Below are 19,083 nucleotides of genomic sequence, written 5' to 3' on the forward strand. Positions count from 1 at the left end.
ACTGACAGGGTGGTGCAGTCACGGGAGTGAAGAGCACCCAAGCACACTCACAAACCGGACGCAGGTGAGGAGAATGAATTAACTTTTATTCAACCAAACCGAGAATGCTGCAAATGGAGGGAGTCTGGAATACATCAATCCAAAGTCCAAGAAGACAGCATGACAGAATTTGGAAAAGTTATCACGCAAATACTGGTTTCTAGTGAGGTCAGAGCAGCAGAAAACCTGGTGCACATACAGTATACTGAGGGAGGATAATTACAGAAAGCAGGTGTTGATCAAAACCAGGTGCGTGGGGAGGACGAACAAAAGAGACTGGAAATAAAACAACGATACAGAACACCAAAACAGAAGCATTGAGCAATAAAACTAAGATAAACTTAACAAAACATAACACATAAAACATGTTGTTGATGCGCATTTCAGACTTTAGAATACACATGGATCCTGCTGGGGGGGTCAAAATTCCCTCGATATATCCATTGTCTACCACACAATACGTGTGTTTGTATGTAGAAATGTAGGAATTTAGAGGTGCAAGCCTAACCCAGTAGGGATTTTAGTCACCTAATACTATCACTCTAATGCAGTATGTAATGCTCTTTGCTCTTTGACATAAATACAAGTAGGAGGAACCGCAGGCTCAGCAACAGCATGAAATATGTATGAGTATTGTCTCTACACCCAGCAGCCTTAAACCACCTGCAGATTGTGAGATTTACTCCTGTTGTTGGTGGGTTTGGTTTCTGAGATAAAAGAACTACCCCTGGAGATAAAGGGGCAGCAGCTCCTTCCTATATCTCTGATTCAGTTGAGTATTTGGATCAAACTATCTTGAGTCACATTTTTACATAGAGCCTTTTGCACCCTTTTATCCTTTATTCTTGCAGGTCAGTAATAGCAGTTTTTTTTAAATAAAAAATAATTACAGTATGCTGACCATTATGTAGTTTGTTTGTGTCATTCTTGAGTCCAAAATAAGATATTTATAAATGCAAGAAGGCAATAAATGTTTATTCTATTTACAGTCAAATAAGCTGAAGGAAGGTGTTTTAAATGTAATCTCTCTTATAATATATAATATAATTTATAATACATTTAACAAGCGCCACATCAGTATCACACAGTCCTCTTCATATTTTGATACATTATTTGCATGCAGGGTTTAGAAGGGACTGTCATTCATGTAAGAAATAATAACTTATAATTTGAATATGTGGCCTGTTGTGGTTGTGAGAGCAACTGCGTGTGAAGTGTCCAACTGCCATCCAATAAAGTGCAGGTGGTGTTGTACAACTAATTCATTTTAGTCCTAACTGTGATCGTTTTCTAACCCTAATCAAATGTCGAGTGAGAACACAAGTTAAATAGTATACAGTGCTAGAACAAGGGACTTATAAATGACCTCCGATTACATCAAACCACATCTAATTAATCCAATTTATCTTAAGAATTAGTAATTAAATTAAATTAAGGTCAAATGAATGTAACCAAAAGTTGTAAGTAAGCGATACAACAACTGTTTGCTGGAGTCAAACTCACCTTCAAATAAAAGTTGGTTGATGGGTCATGTACACGTACACAGGCAACTCGATCTCATGATAAATTGTGAAATATCTACCTCGGTCCACAGTGTAAGACATTTCAGTTTAACAATAAAGGCACAGAAAAAAAAAACTGATTTGTCCATGCATCAGTGTTCTACATTCAGATCCATCTTCCTACGGAATGTGAACTCTAACCCACGTGTTGCTTGTGTTTGATTGTTCATGTAAATTAATAAATAAAACTACACAAAAGTCTTATTTCAGATTTTGAGTCCCTTTGTGTGGCAGTTTGTTGTCAGAATAATCATCCTCAAGATGAAATCAGAAGGCCAAATCTAGCTACTTACAAAGAGGGTTCTCTCTCCAGGAGGTGACAATGAGCCATTGGAGTTCGGGGGGGAGGCAATTACCTCGGGACTTTTCTACCTCCCTCCTACACACAATTCTTTACTTTTCTACTGCACTCTGATTGGTTGGTGTTCACAGTTAAATGTACATGATTAAGTCTACAAAAAATGAAAAGGTTATGCTTAAATAATTTCCATCATGCCACACAAACACTGTCCTACACAAAAAAAACAGTCTGGGGATATGTTGCCATCTTATAATTTGCAACCATGGTTTGCAGCAATACTACGTGCTGGAAAAGTGGACAACTATACATGTGCATTGGTGAGATTGGACTGGCACAGATTGCATACATAAATGGTCTCAAGAAGCATGATTATACGTTTGGAAAAGCTATACCTGATTAACGCTTTGTACCACACACTGAGATGGTCTAATGCTGTGATATTTACCTTCGATATTTATGGGTTGATATATGTCAGCCAGGTGCCAGAAAGTTGAAAAGAAATCTTACTGTGATAAACTGAACCAGAGGACAGACGTGTGGGTTCCGCCCATACATTTCAGAATAAAAAAAGGCTTCCTGTTCTTTGTCTTACATCTTTAAAGATGATTGTCTCCAGTCTCATTGCTTCCAGCCTCCTTTGTTACTTTCCCCTCTTCTGATAGCAGAAGACATCAGAATATTTTCCCAAAGAAACCCTCCAGAAGTGAAAAATGACAATAAGCATACGTTTAAATTGTGTGTGTCTGATGTTTTTTAGAGGCATACAGTGATGATCACAATGTGAAATTTCAATACCACCCTTGAATATTCCTCAATCAGACATCTCTTAGCAAACTATTTGCAACAGAATCAGAATCAGAATTTGTTTTATTGTTTTTCTTCATAACAAGAAAATCTAAACTTTATCTTATTTTGTGCAAATCTGTTGTCAGAGTTGACACCTCAGATGATACCATATGGACTTCACAGACGGCAACATCTGTTGTTTCTGTCCTGTCATCTGTTGAATTCCCTGTATTCTGGCTGACACCAGTTGGATAATTTTGGTCGTGGTCATGAGAGAGCTGTCCGAGATCCTGAACCTCATCATCTCTCTGTCCCTTTCCATCTGTCTGCTTGATGACCCCTCCAGTCTTACAACACCCCCTCTCCAAACTTGTGTCCCAGTGATCAAAGAAAACTTTGATACTGAACTGAGAGAACAATTTATCAAAACCCACTGGCTTATTCTGTTAACATCAACCTAAACATCAACATAAAACCCGGCCAATAAGCCCAGTAATGTTAATAATTAACAAATTTGGAAAGTCCTGAGTATGTTTGCGCTCGCTGTGTAATGGTAATCTGCACTGAACCTGTTAGGGAAAGACTGTGGTTTGCTTTAAAGGATAAGACCGGTTTTTTGACATTGGGCCCTTGATTTCACATTATAACATGATGTTCTACTCACCCCTGCTTGTTGTTGGTCATTCGGAGCTGTTCCGAAGATATTCGCGAGGCGTCTGGCTGCTCTCTTGAGATATTCGGCCATGAAACGGTTTCCTATGGGCAAGCTTATACAGGCACAAACTATGCTGTTTATAATTTATTAATTACTCTACATTAGCACTGATAACGTGGAGGTGCGTCGCTTACTTAAAAAAATCCGGGTTACTAATTTTGAATTTTAGCCGAATGAAAAAATAGGCAGCAGGTCTGTGGGCTGTCTGTGGCAGTAGCACGACGATGACGTCAGTAACACCCACTTTACGACGAAAAAATCAAAATTACAATAACCCGGATTTTTTTAAGTAAGCGACGCACCTCCACGTTATCAGTGCTAATGTAGAGTAATTAATAAATTATAAACAGCATAGTTTGTGCCTGTATAAGCTTGCCCATAGGAAACCGCTTCATGGCCGAATATCTCAAGAGAGCAGCCAGACGCCTCGCGAATATCTTCGGAACAGCTCCGAATGACCAACAACAAGCAGGGGTGAGTAGAACATCATGTTATAATGTGAAATCAAGGGCCCAATGTCAAAAAACCGGTCTTATCCTTTAATGCAGAAAAACTCCAGATCCAAACTTAACCAAACCACAAAGTCTTTGTTGTCAGATAAGCCACTCCAAACACTTTCCACTGACTATGATGCAGCTCATACATTTTTTTCAATCAGAAATCTGAACATTTAGACATTTCGAAATTTCAAAAAGTCTATCTTTCTAGGAGCAGTGCATTTGTCATTCTGGGCAATCAACACCCAAACCTCACTGGAGTAGGGTACCTTTCATTGTGTGTAGATTTACTAACAGAATAACACACATGCAAAGGAACAAATTACCCCGACTCAACTGTGATGGAAGCTGTCTTTGATGGTCACCTTTGTAGCGTCTGAATGGTAGATGAAGCCCTTCATGATATCATAAGAGGCTGATGTGAATGTTCAACACAGTCTCACATCGGAATGTGGAAATGTTACTTTGATCCATAGAACAAAACGCACCAGATTCATAATTAAAGCTCAAATCAAACCATCTTGCAAGAGCGCCAAGTTTGAGTGCTGTTGGACTTAGTAAAGTCGAATCAGAGAATGTAGACGTTGACAAAGAGCAGGAACGTGTGGAAAAGAAGTCTGTTGCTGTGCAGACACCAACCTTGAACACTTCCATTACAGAGCTGCTGTTATTCCAGAGACATAACGCGATAAAGAGACATAAACATGAAAGTCACCTTCAAGCCATTGTGCAGTAATTCATATCATGTAATTACACACATGATTATAGCTGTAGCATCTCTCTGCGCATGTTTAAGTAGCTGCTGATGGTGGGTCCCATCAGGGATATCTGTGTGACCTTGGTTTGTGCAGGAGGGAGCATCATCGCTCAGACAACAATAATAATGGCAATACAAGTGAAGCACAGGGGACATCATTGTCTTTAAGTTATACATAACTTTATTTACCTTCATTAGTTGCTGACAGTGTTAAAAAACAACCTGCTCAGTAATTCAAGACACTTGAGCCTGTAATGGGTGTTGAGTTGACAGTGACATGGCGCTATTGTCAGAAACATCAGATTGTCTCTTATTCATCATCCATTATGACATCTCAGTTGTCATGTTTTTGTCCCGTGTTCTCGGCAGATGCCAGTCAAAGACACTTAAACTTTGACACTTGAACAATCGGCTTTAAGCAATCTTCCAGAAAATGTGTTTCTCATTCAAATGATTGAGATTATCTCAATTTGTGTATGTAGCTTTTGAAACCCTCAGATAAAGTTCACCCAAAGATGATTGCAAAGAAGGAAAGAGATGTATAGTTTTTTTTTCCGACAATTCGCTTTTGAACTTCATAGAAATGAATAAGAAAGTATAATACGCGCTCACCTAAAGAGTCTAAAAGCACCTGTAATTGCTGTGCTGCTTCTTACACGCAGCTGGATCCAGCTGGTTCGACCTGACTCAGTGAAAGAGCTCTTCGCTTCCATTAAAAGGCTAAAAATGAAACTGCTTTCAGAGTCATTATGGTTTTTAAGTTGCTGAAGAGAATAGGAATCATCATTATTCACTATTATATTCTGTTTGTGCCATCCAATAAGTCAGCTTTTCTCCACATCTTGGGCCAAGATTCAGAGTGATGCATGCATAAATTCTGCAAGGCTGCCAGGATTTCATCAGTAGGGAACAAATTAGGAGAACGCCCAACTTCCTCCACCATATAAGCAGAAAACGTGGAGGCTCCATGCATCCCAAATGACACGACAAACGGCGATGACTAATGACTAATAAATATCCTCATTTGTACCACCTGCTTAAGGAGCGACACTGAGTGATGCCCACAATGAATTCCTGCTTGACGGCAGAAATGATTTTAACTGGTAAACTGTGGCAAGACAATAAAACACCCAAGAAAACTACAAAAGAAGTTGTATCTTTAATGACAAGAAGTGAAGTGCATCATCTATTGGGCAAACTGCTTTTTTCCCTGCTGAGCAATAATCTTGCTGGCTCTTTTATGTTAAATTCAACTATTCTAAAACATTTATCATGTTAATTGAATTTTAGACATAATCAGTTAATTGCAGCCTCTCTAACACATTAAGATAGGTATGGTCATTTTCAGCTCCACAAGGGTTTTGCTACTGGTATAAGAGCCGTAAAAAAAAAAGCCCTACTCTCCAAACAAGAGCAAGAATCAACTATTAAGTTAGGATTTATTTGCAATTCAGGGCAGTGCAGGTACAGTGGAAATACTGTCCTTATCAGACACAGTTATAGAGGAGAACATAGTGCAGTGCTTTGCAGCTTAAGAGTTAGACATTTCCCTCTGGAGTCAGTGGAGAGAAACTAGGAGCTAAAAGGAATAAAAAATATCACACCTTCAAGTTACTTCAGAAAGAATGCAGATCCCCAAGCTTTTAGCACCCTTTACTGTGTTTATTTCAAAGGGATAAAATAACTCAGCAGTCTACAATCAATAACTCATAATAACAAATGAAAAACTGGTTTGTTAAAATGATCAAAACTACAGAAAAGTCTCATTTCAAGTTTCTAAGCCCTTTGCGTGGCACTTCAGTTTGTGGTCAGTTTCATCATCCTCAAGATGAAATCAGAACTTCCAGGTCAAATGTAGTAACTTGCAAAGATGGTTGACCTGTGAAAACCTACCAGAAGGATAACCTCAATAACTCTGCATCCATCAAGCCCTTATTGGGCCGGACAAGAAGACTCTAATTAAAGGCTGAGTATTCAATTTGCCTCATTTGGTGTATTTGGATACTTGATTATCCAGATGAGTCAGTATCTCTTTTTCTACTACTTAACAGCACCTTTGACAACTAAAACACTGTTAACAGCCCAGTCAGGTTGTCAAAATTTGCTCTGGTTTATTTCATATGAAACTAACCCTTTCAAATTCAGTGTTAATGAGCTGTAAATTTGACAACTGTTGAATCTTATTCTATTATTCTACAGCAAAAACTGGTTTAATATACTTGATTTAAAATCTCAAAATCACACACACTTTGTCTCATATGACCTGAAACCTGAAAGTAGGCTTGTTTAGATATGAGCAGATATACATTTACTATATACTGTAGTAAATCACCTGACAAGGTTTTAAAGTTTGTTTCTTTGCATTCTCCAGCAAATTGATGGTGGAAGTAGTTCATCCTTATCTAACACAGTTCTCAGATAAACAACTCCAGATATTAGCTGCTACAGTGTGACACCATTTGGCGTTGGCCATATGCAAATTTCTGTTCCCTCTATTGCAATAGTAAATCACACCCACGCAGAACAGGAGAGACTACTGCAAGACAAGAGTGGGGAGCAAGCCTATCATTTCAGGAATCTCTTCCACGATGAGTGCTGGCTTTAAATACCTCTGTTTAATTGCTGTGTCATGACAGGATAATTACCACTGCCTATACAACTATTCAGTGGAATCAGCAGGCCCGCAGACATCCACCACTTTTTGTCTCTTTGCATGGCTCTGCAGGGAGTTGTGTTGACAGCAAACTGATGGTAAAATAAAATCAGCACAAGAGCCCATGCAGGTGGTACATTCAAAGATGGAGAGAGGTCTTTTATTCTAGCTTTGATTGACACTTATTCATTAGGGCTAATGCACTCCTCACATGAACACAATATGTTTCTTAAGAGGGCCAAATCCACTCTAAATGTGATTGCTTTCAGATCAGAACACCCCTGTGAACCTGTAAAAGGAGCAGCTTTTGAGTGAAGCCAGATCCTGTAAAATTGGGTGAATAATAGTTTGGAGAGAGTCATACTAAACAGCTGCGGTCTTTTGAGTTATTTTGTCTCTAAGAGATACATTTGTGACAAGGTTTTATAGCAAACCTCTGCCACATGAATTAATGCAGTGTGTAAAACCTGCATTTTAAATGTGGTGCTGACATTATGCATGAGCACTGACTGCCTCATCTCTGCTCTCACACAGGCAACTCAAACAATTAGAAAGGCTGCAGCAGAGATGGAAAGACATTAAAAGAAAATTTGGAATTTATGGAAGGTAAATTTTAGTGTGACTCACACAGACTGAAGAAATCATCTGGCTGTGAGTTCACTCTCCTCTGACCAAACAAAACCCATCCACCGGGCTGGATGCATTTCAGGTGCTAATTCCTCTGCACTGAGGTAATGTTCAGTCATCCCTTCTCATCTTGTTCATTCTTTTTTCACTTTAAGCTTTGGTCGCATTTTCCACTGTTTATACTCATTTATAAAGCACAGGTGTAAGTTTCAAATGGGATTTCAGAATTTTGTTAGATAGGTTTTTTTTTTTAAATAATCAGCACATTTTCTGAGTTGAATGCAAGCATACTGTTGGGAATTACCTCAAAGTATAAATCAGAGAACATCTTTAAATTCTAGCTGATGTTTGCCTGTTTGTGGGGCTCCCAAATGGCAGTTTTCTTTGATGGGCCTGTGAAAAGTACATATTCATTCAGATATTAATCAAAACATGGTTCAGTGTTGAGCACTGATCGGGCAGATTCAGCTCTGTGACCTATGAACGAACCTATCTGCCATCCACTGAAAAGCCCCACATTACACCTGGTTGACTGCCATAGGCACCACTCCAATTGAAATATAGCTCAAAACCACTGGTTCAATGGTGAGAAGAACAGTAAGAAGGCTGGATACTTTCATCTTATGTCACTGCCCATGATTTAGAAAAACAGGGGGTCTAATCATCTGGTTAAGATACATTTTACATTAAATTGATCATATTTTTCTCTCATGGACCAACATGGTGTACTTAGTGTACTGGCAGGGTTAATCTCCACAGGGGTGCTGAAAAACATTTGCTGCAGACAAACAGCTTTTGAGTCTCAATAAAGTGTCTTGATTAGAATACAATACACCTCATCAGCAGATGGAAACAGTCTGCAGATCCAGCTGTTGGTTATCTTGATTGTTGCTCTGGGAGATGCCAATCATTTGTTCTTCAAGAGCATAAAACTGAAAAAAAAAAAACACATACATTTCATACAATAATATATACAAAAAATGATCCTCCGTTATCCATTCTAGGTGATGTTTATTTCAAAGTCACAGGCTGTTTTTCTGTCACTCTTTGTAAGAGTAAAGCTGCTTATACTGTAAATTCCTCCAAAAGAATGGCCTCAAAAACAATATTTTCTTATATTTGGTGATTTTTCTGACAGGAAAGAAAGAAACTGCATATTCCAAAGAAAAGAAATACATGTCAATATTGTACCTCCATCTAGTGGATAAATCCTGTATTGGTTCTTCTTGTTGAAAGAAAAAACTGTCCATCCATCATAGATATGATAATTGAAATAAAAATGCTGTAACTCATAACATTTGTTCAAAATGTTAGTGTTTAAACATGTATTTCAGTGTGATGTCTGCCTACAGTCTCCAGCTACCACAGTGCAGTAGGCTAGTGACAATGGCTCCAAAAGGGCCTTCGTTTTCGAGATACCCCTTCCGGAGGTAGAACCAAACCCAACAATGTTTTTCCTCATCTCAAAGGTCTCCCATACATGAAATTGATTCTTGGCCAAAATGATTTTACTGCTAAGGCTGAAATATTGACACATTTTTATATGCACCCCCAAACAAAAAAAATACCAAAAATGTGACCTCTCCGTATAGGAGTAAAGGCATAAAAAGTCATGCAGAAAATTAACGGAAGCTTTGAGAGCTTTGACAGTTGGCATGGTTGTCCCCAGGGGTCCACTATATGTACTAGAAAAGGTTAGATGTGGATATCTTGATGTATGAAGTAATATAGGCCTATAATCACACACCTAAAATAGGCGGAAAGTGATAAAAAATTATGTCTATACAGAATGTCATCATTTACTTTGAAATGGCTTTATCAGGGAGTGTCAAGTGCAGACATATGATATCTTGGTTGAAAGCTGGGGTTGTGCTGAATCTAGCAATACCAAATATGTATATATATTGTGAAGACTGAAGATGGTATATCACCAAATGAATGAAGTGTCCACAATTAAAGAAAACTAAAAGAAGAGACAGCCCCTATTTCAATGCACTTTAGTGGTGAGAGGATTGCTCATACTTTCTACTCCAGTATATTACTTCAAATACACTTGTAATGGGTAAGTGATGTTCTAGATCATATTTTATTAAGAATCAGATTAGAGTGAAAATATCTTTAGACTATATATTTAGATCATATATTTCAGATTAGAGTGAAACTATATTTATATTAAAAATATCTTCTATATCTAGCATATCAATAAAGTATCTCTACTCTACTCTACTGTATTCATTACAATAGCTTATAGCCTAAATACAATTTATGAATTAAACTAGACTGCAGAAAATGCAAAATGTAGGTTTGTACATGCTGTTAAAGTGTGTGATACCTGCAGCTCTCTGATCTTCAAACTCACCAGTGCACCAGTCGCTCAGGAGACACCAGAGATCTTCAGTTCAACAGTTGGTCAAAGTGCTTTAGTGACTTAGGCTACTATCTAACACTATCTACACTGACAGGTAAATCATTATTCATGACATTACAATAAATACAATTTATGAGTTAAATAGCTACATTACTATAATTAACTGCAAGTTTAGTTGTTAAATAGCCTTTAGCTTAGCTTAGCTAGAGTTTAACTTAGCTATCTGTGCTAGTTCAAGGTATAGTGCATGTACAATGAAATTAATATTGTATTAAGACAATGATAATACTGAAACGTACATTTGTTTTCTCTTTTTACTTTGCACTAGTGTGTTGAATTATGGAGGATGTTGGATCTGAATCTTTGTATCATTTGTGGGAAACATTTTGAAAAGGGCAAGAAAAAAGATCCCTATGTCCAAAACCCCACAATAGAGGGCCTCCAACGCATACTTTCTCTTGCTCTGCAGAGAGATGATGATGTTCATAAAAACCTCGCTCCACACACAGAAGATATACTTTCAGGGAAAATTAAAGTGTCATACCATGTATCATGTAGAGCGAACTACTGCTCAATTAAGACAAAAAAAAACATAAATTCGCAGATGTTGACAGTAGGCCTACATGCACATCTGTGCCAAGGAGGCTGGATAGGGGCGCTACATCGTCATTTGATATACGGAATGATTGTTTCATTTGTGGCAAGGCCAGCACTAGGCCAGAGCCTCTGACAGCCATTTCAACCGGTACAGGGGCGAGTACCAGAGAGAAGGTCCTTCACGCAGCTTCTGAAAGGCTTGATGACGACGTACACCTTCGAATGCTTTCATACCCAGATCTCTTTGCATATGACGCAAAATACCACAAAAGCTTCCTTGGACACTACGTCTCTGAAAGAAACATAATGGCAGCAAGAGGACGACATGAATCAGGAAAGAAAACATCTGACAAAGCCTTTATCAAGCTTACTGAAGGAATTGATAAAACAGTTTTGTCTAAGGAAATGAAAGTGACGACTCTCAGTTATTTGAGTAGTAGCTATGACAACATACTGATGCTCATTTCTGAAGAGGATGATGTATCTTTAATCCAAAAATACAGATCCTGGAAACTAAAGGGCAAACTGATGCAGCATTACAAAGACAGATTGGTGTTTATTCCACGTCCAGGAAAGTCAGATCTAGTGTGCTCAGAGACTTTGACTGTGGGATGTGCATTGAGGGAAGCTGATCTACTCCGAGAAGATACTGAAATGCAAACAGAAGATTATGAGACAACCATTCCAGAGACAAGTCTGTCTGAAGGTCAGATATTACACAGGGCTGCAGAAATATTGAGGAAAAGCATGGAGCACGTAGAACATGACAGTAAATCATATGTCAACAGTGATCATCTATCGCGCTCTCACTGTAGCAAGTATGTACCAAACACCCTGTATGATTTTGTGAACTGATGTGTTGATTCATGTGCCCACAAAGCATACCAAACATGTGATGACGACCCAGGTTGTAAGGACAATCTGTCTGTGATAGCAATCTGTCATAATCTCATTGGGCAGAGCCGTCAAATCCAGACTCCAATCACGCTCGGCTTCGCCATTTTGATTCATCATGAGTTTGGAAGTAAAACTCTAATTGATGAACTAAGTGCAATGGGGCACTGTGTCTCCTATACAGAGGTACGGCATTTCCTCACATCTGTGGCAGCAGACCAGATATCAAGGATAGAGCGAGGCGTCTATATACCAACAGGCCTCACCGGAGTTGCTGAACATGGAATTGTTGACGCAGCAATTGATAACTTTGATCAGAATGAGGATACCTAGGATGGGATGGGAGGGTGGATGGTCAGCCTTGCACCAATCTGGATGAGCTGAGGTACACCCTGGCTTCTACCACAGACGTTTGTTCATCAAATCTGCCTCCGACAGAGGATGCCTTTGAACAACATGTAGAGAGAGCATTATACCAGACAGCAGTGTGGCGTCACAGCCACCTGCCAAAGCCGAAGCTCTGGGACCCAGTAGGTAGGGGATGGAGACTCAGAGAAGATGGGTCAGTTGAACCGGTCATAAGGACGCTGCACCGAAGGAAGTCAGGGACATTACCCATCTTTACTGTAAAGGCAAATGCAAATGCGATGATGGCACCAAATGTCAATGCTTCGCAGTGGGACTAACATGCACTAACTTTTGCTCATGCTTCCCTGACTGTCAAAATGTGACCCACTTTAACACAGAAGATGATGTGGATGAGTAGATGTACCTAACTTGTTCTGTAAGTTCATCTAAGTTCTTATTAAAACGTTCGTCAATGCCAAATTGCAGTCCCGCCTCCTCAATCTCGTTTAAAAAAAACACCTCATTGTTCAAAATCTAACTTTGTTTCACTATTAATTCTATTTTACAGTGTGTTGCTATACAGTATTAACTCCTTACATTATTAAATATCTAAAGGGTACCAGAGCTTGAAGAGCTTTGGTCTTTTATATCACTGGATAAAGGACTGGAGGCTGTCACTGATTCATTTTGCTTCATTTAGCACACCTCCTTCTTTTGGTAAAATAACATCTTCAATACTCATATCATATATACATATTTGGTATTGCCGGATTCAGCACAACCTCACCTTTCATTTGAGCTATGATATGTGTTGCTATGATCATCATGAGCAAAGCAACCATAAAGGAAATGATAACATTCTCCATAGACATATTTTTTCCTCATTGTCCGCCTATTTTAGGCACGTGTTTATTGGTCCACATCTTCTTCATACATCAAGATATCAACATCCAAAAGCTGCAGTGACTCCCTGGCCACAACTGTGCAAAGTCCCAAAGCTCTCAGGGCTTCTGTTAATTTTCTGCATGACTTTTGAGGTCTTAACACCTATACGGAGAGGTTACCTTAGGTGCCTTAGTATTAAAATAATTTTGGCCAAGAATCCATTTCATGCATGGGAGACCTTTGAGATGAGGAAAAACATTGTTGGGTTTGGTTCTACCTCCGGTAGGGGTATCTCAACATTTTAGGGCCATTGTCACTAGGTTAGAGTAGATCATAAAGCACACATACACGCCACATTTATTTATATCGTCATTGAGGATGAATACCATTCAATTTGTCCATTCTTAGACAAATATATCTGTGAGGCTATTCCAGTGGTTGGCTCTTGGGCTGCTCCAGCAGCCACCTGTGGTGCTCCTTGTGGTGCATATTCTAAGTGAAAGTCATCTTCAAATTCACATTCAGATTCAGATCTAAATTATCCTCATATTTGGAGACATCTTCCTCTTCCACATCGCTATGTGCCTGACTCTCTTCAAATATGAGTTCCAAAGTCCTCTGGCAGCTAAATATTTTTGTCATATTGATGCTGGAAGACTGTACTGTGATTTAGAGGTATTTATCTCTCTGTCTCACCCCCTTGATGTGCAGGTGTAAAGCATATAGTGCGAGAAAATGTTTGATTTTTACAATTTTATGGAATAACTTCTAAAAAAGAAAATGAGAACAAACAGCTTCTGTGTGCTTTGATGATAATAATTTAACATTGTGTGTGTCATTGGGCATGTTTCTGTGTGTCTCTGTGTGTGCGGGTCAAAATGACCCGAAGACCATATGAAGGATGTAAATGTGTGGGGTATAGTAGCATGTGTGCTAAAACATTTTTTTGTTTTGTACATGTTTATCACAGAAAATAAGCTAAGGCTATTGAGTTTCAGGTAGAAAAAACGTATACTTGTACCATTTTTCTTCTTTTGAAAATTTGAAACGGGTCAATTTGACCCGAATACCATACAAGGGTCAATAAATAAAATTGCGAAAATTAAATAAATGTTTTAAAAAAAGAAGGAGGCGAAAACGTGGGCGCTGGTTACCACTTTTATATGTTTAATAGCAAAAAAATATATATGTACTCTCCTCAGTTTATCTTTTAGACTACTTTTCCCAGCATGCACCAGGCCGTGAATCTGCTAATATGATTGGCTGTTTAATACCCGCCCCTGACAGTCTGCCCGGTCTTTGGGTTAACTGTCATGTTTGCTACAAAGCAGCTTGCACCCAAAGGAACACGGTGGGGTAAGAAATTATTATATCATGGCTGCTCGCACTAGCATGTGCTGCCGCTGGTTTAACAGACACAACAGTTTAAGAAATTTCAGAAAACTCTTCACTACGTGCGCGAACGGCAGCGTGCAGCGGATGTATTCCAGTGCTACGCACAAGGAAAATGAGCTTGGACTCCGGGACTCCACTTTCACTGCTCCAAACTTCGTCGCATCTCTGAAAAGCTCAAAACAGGTGAGACTGACGCCAGGACACTGCCTGGACGTTAAATCTGGGACTGGTGTTCTGCAGTTTTAAGGTGATAACAGGCTAACAGCTGGAGTCACAAGCTAATGGTCTTTGATGTCTGGTAAGATGATAAGTTGTTACAAGTTTCTAAAGGATCTTCAGTCCAGTTTAGGGCCTGATGGAGGCTGAATTTGCCAACCATGTTTGGGATTATTTATTAACCAACAAGGTGATGACCGTGACATTGCTCTTTTAACATAAAGGAACTATGTGTGCTGTTTGTTTCTGCCTGCATTGTTTTTATGTCATTGCAAAGAAAAGTTTGTGAGACTGAATCAGAGGAACAGACCTCATAATGAGCTGCAAACTGCATTAGTTTATTATTAAGTTATGTAAGTCTGTAGCAAATAATACAAAATTCTATCTCCTTGCATAACAGAGCATGATAACCACCTCAAGTCAGGAAGCGGGACTTAATATTTTAACTCAGAATAATGAGAGCAACATGACCACTATGGCAGTATTATATTGATTCAGTTTATTAGCCTTCCAGGAACATGTGTTGTCAGTGACAGCAATGTTCCACTTGCGCAACCTTTTCCTAAAACAACATGGTCTTTTCAGACATAGAATTACTAGTTTAGTTAATAGTTAATAGTTTTTTTAAGGATTTGCGGATCCTAATTTGAGCAAAAGAGGCCTGAAATTGATCTTTAACACAGAATTAAACAGGGATGAATATGATTTCAGTATGTTGCTGTGTCTTATCTACTGTAAAGTCACATGGTGACCTTTGTGCTGAAAACTGTCGTAAATGCTGGGGACAGTAAAGGTCATGCGGCGTTTACAAAGCCTTAGCTTGAGTGTGAAGCATTTTGATGTGTTACCAGAAGAAATTTAATTTTTTCTTTATCTCCAGGAGAGGCTGAGAGATGACGGCATCCTACCGTTTTCAGCATTCTTGACGGACAGTTTTGGCCGCAGACACAGCTACCTGCGCATCTCCATAACTGAGAAATGCAACCTTCGCTGTGAGTAGATGCCCCCCCCCCCCCCCGTGAGCTTTGGTTCGTTATCTCCGGCTCTTTGTAGCTAACATGATAAAGTACATTTGATATTGATAGAGATGGATGATGATTTTATCAACAGTCTGTACAACTTTTACTGACGTTCCCCTCACTTTCTTTGCCGGGATCTAAGTTTGCTGAAGAGATTTAACCAAAGCATTCTTTCAGCTGTTTGATGTTTACCGACTTGTCTGAAGGAATTTGTCACCCTTGTTATCTGATTGAAGAAGAGTTTTTCCAAACATGATGGCACCTTGTTACCAAAGAAGAGGGAATTATGTTTTTCACCTTTTTTTTTGTTTTGTTTTGTTTCTTCACATCATATTTTCCTCTCTTTCATGGCCTCTTAGCTACTTAAGTTTCATTATCTTTATGTTTAAAGTTCTTTGGGCTACACTGGGACACTCATCGTGCTGCTGCCTTTGCTTTTCCATCATGACTGATTGAAGGCAGCATTGTATCATATTAGCGGTCATGTTCTCATCAACATTTTTACTCAATTTCTAAAGGCTGATGGAAATGGAAAATTATTAAAACCTTCCTGAGTTTCACAGGAGGTTTTTAGTTTCCTTAGTTTTTACCTGTTTTGGAAACAAGTCGATGGATGTGAGGATGAATGAGTTCTAACATAGGAAACATGTTGCTAAAATGACCGATCATGTGAACAATCGCCTGTTTCTTCTTAAAGAATAAACATGGCTCAATCTCACTGGCCTGACGGAATATTAACAAAGTAACCAACCAACCTAACCAAATAAGTCCCTAAGACCTTGCTGCATTGTTCTCTCAACATTTTGTCTGTAGTTTGCAACATTTATTCTGTTTGTTGTAGTTACGTGCAGCACAGCTTATCTCGTATTCACTTCAAACCAACCAATGCAAACAGGCTGATATTCGTTTCAAAATTTAGCTTGAAAATTGCATGGAAACTCCGCCAATTTGTGCTTTCAAAAAGAATCTCAGCATTACATAACCTGTGTCAGACCATCCAATTTGGCCTCCATACTTTACAAATAGAAGGTCAAGGTGCAACAAAGGTTGAAACAGTCCCTCTGTGTCTGTAAGGGTTGTGTGAAAAGGGGCTTGGGGAAAACAAACGCATTTAAAAAAGCTTATGTTAACACTTTTCTTTCAGATTTGCTTTAGTAGACTTGAACAAAAGGTGTAGCTTCTCGTGTTGGGCTCATTTTATTGCAGGTCGAATGAACATATTCATCAATGGTAACATAATCTTGAAAAGAAAGGAAGTCCTTCTGATGGCGCGTACATAGGAAGGACAGCAGAGTTTTTAACACACCAGAGTAAGCAATAATAAATCAATAAAAAAAAGACAGGATTGAAATTACAATGTGACAATTTTCTTTTGATCAGTTTTTTGTGTTCAGCTGTCTAATTTTTTTTGTTTTCTATTAAAAATAACTCAATCTTGCACAAATTAAACCCCCCAGTTTGAAGACGATATGAATGTCCACTTCTCTGGTTTACTTTCTGTCCTCGTTTGCATCATGTGACATGTAAATCAGGAACTCCTTGTTGTGAAGGCAGCTTACATCGTTGATTCTCCCCATTTTCAGGTCAGTACTGCATGCCAGAGGAGGGCGTGAAGCTCACACCGCGGGGACAGCTGCTGTCCACCTCCGAGGTGCTGACCCTGGCTCGCCTCTTTGTCCGAGAGGGAGTGGACAAAATCCGGCTCACCGGAGGGGAGCCCCTCATCAGACCTGATGTGCTGGATATTATCAGTAAGGAAATGGTTAAAAAAAAAAAGAGTTAATTACCACTGAAAGTTTATTACCACTGACACTGATGTGTGTTGTGATTCGTGTTATTCTTTTAAATGACATTACAAGTTTGAACACTGTAACCAACTAATGGCAAACATGAACTTGCTTTGTACATTTTGCTACACGGTTAAATGAATGTTCTCAGGGACGATTCTTTGATTCAACAGAGAGAGATTCATGTGCAGACCCTGCTGACTGGACCTGAACTAAAGTGAAGTGTAACAAAATCTAACTTTGTTTCACTATTAATTCTATTTTACAGTGTGTTGCTATACAGTATTAACTCCTTACATTATTAAATATCTAAAGGGTACCAGAGCTTGAAGAGCTTTGGTCTTTTATATCACTGGATAAAGGACTGGAGGCTGTCACTGATTCATTTTGCTTCATTTAGCACACCTCCTTCTTTTGGTAAAATAACATCTTCAATACTCATATCATATATACATATTTGGTATTGCCGGATTCAGCACAACCTCACCTTTCATTTGAGCTATGATATGTGTTGCTATGATCATCATGAGCAAAGCAACCATAAAGGAAATGATAACATTCTCCATAGACATATTTTTTCCTCATTGTCCGCCTATTTTAGGCACGTGTTTATTGGTCCACATCTTCTTCATACATCAAGATATCAACATCCAAAAGCTGCAGTGACTCCCTGGCCACAACTGTGCAAAGTCCCAAAGCTCTCAGGGCTTCTGTTAATTTTCTGCATGACTTTTGAGGTCTTAACACCTATACGGAGAGGTTACCTTAGGTGCCTTAGTATTAAAATAATTTTGGCCAAGAATCCATTTCATGCATGGGAGACCTTTGAGATGAGGAAAAACATTGTTGGGTTTGGTTCTACCTCCGGTAGGGGTATCTCAACATTTTAGGGCCATTGTCACTAGGTTAGAGTAGATCATAAAGCACACATACACGCCACATTTATTTATATCGTCATTGAGGATGAATACCATTCAATTTGTCCATTCTTAGACAAATATATCTGTGAGGCTATTCCAGTGGTTGGCTCTTGGGCTGCTCCAGCAGCCACCTGTGGTGCTCCTTGTGGTGCATATTCTAAGTGAAAGTCATCTTCAAATTCACATTCAGATTCAGATCTAAATTATCCTCATATTTGGAGACATCTTCCTCTTCCACATCGCTATGTGCCTGACTCTCTTCAAATATGAGTTCCAAAGTCCTCTGGCAGCTAAATATTTTTGTCATATTGATGCTGGAAGACTGTACTGTGATTTAGAGGTATTTATCTCTCTGTCTCACCCCCTTGATGTGCAGGTGTAAAGCATATAGTGCGAGAAAATGTTTGATTTTTACAATTTTATGGAATAACTTCTAAAAAAGAAAATGAGAACAAACAGCTTCTGTGTGCTTTGATGATAATAATTTAACATTGTGTGTGTCATTGGGCATGTTTCTGTGTGTCTCTGTGTGTGCGGGTCAAAATGACCCGAAGACCATATGAAGGATGTAAATGTGTGGGGTATAGTAGCATGTGTGCTAAAACATTTTTTTGTTTTGTACATGTTTATCACAGAAAATAAGCTAAGGCTATTGAGTTTCAGGTAGAAAAAACGTATACTTGTACCATTTTTCTTCTTTTGAAAATTTGAAACGGG

This window comes from Odontesthes bonariensis, chromosome 17, assembly GCF_027942865.1.
Source record: "Odontesthes bonariensis isolate fOdoBon6 chromosome 17, fOdoBon6.hap1, whole genome shotgun sequence".
Classification (NCBI taxonomy): domain Eukaryota; kingdom Metazoa; phylum Chordata; class Actinopteri; order Atheriniformes; family Atherinopsidae; genus Odontesthes; species Odontesthes bonariensis.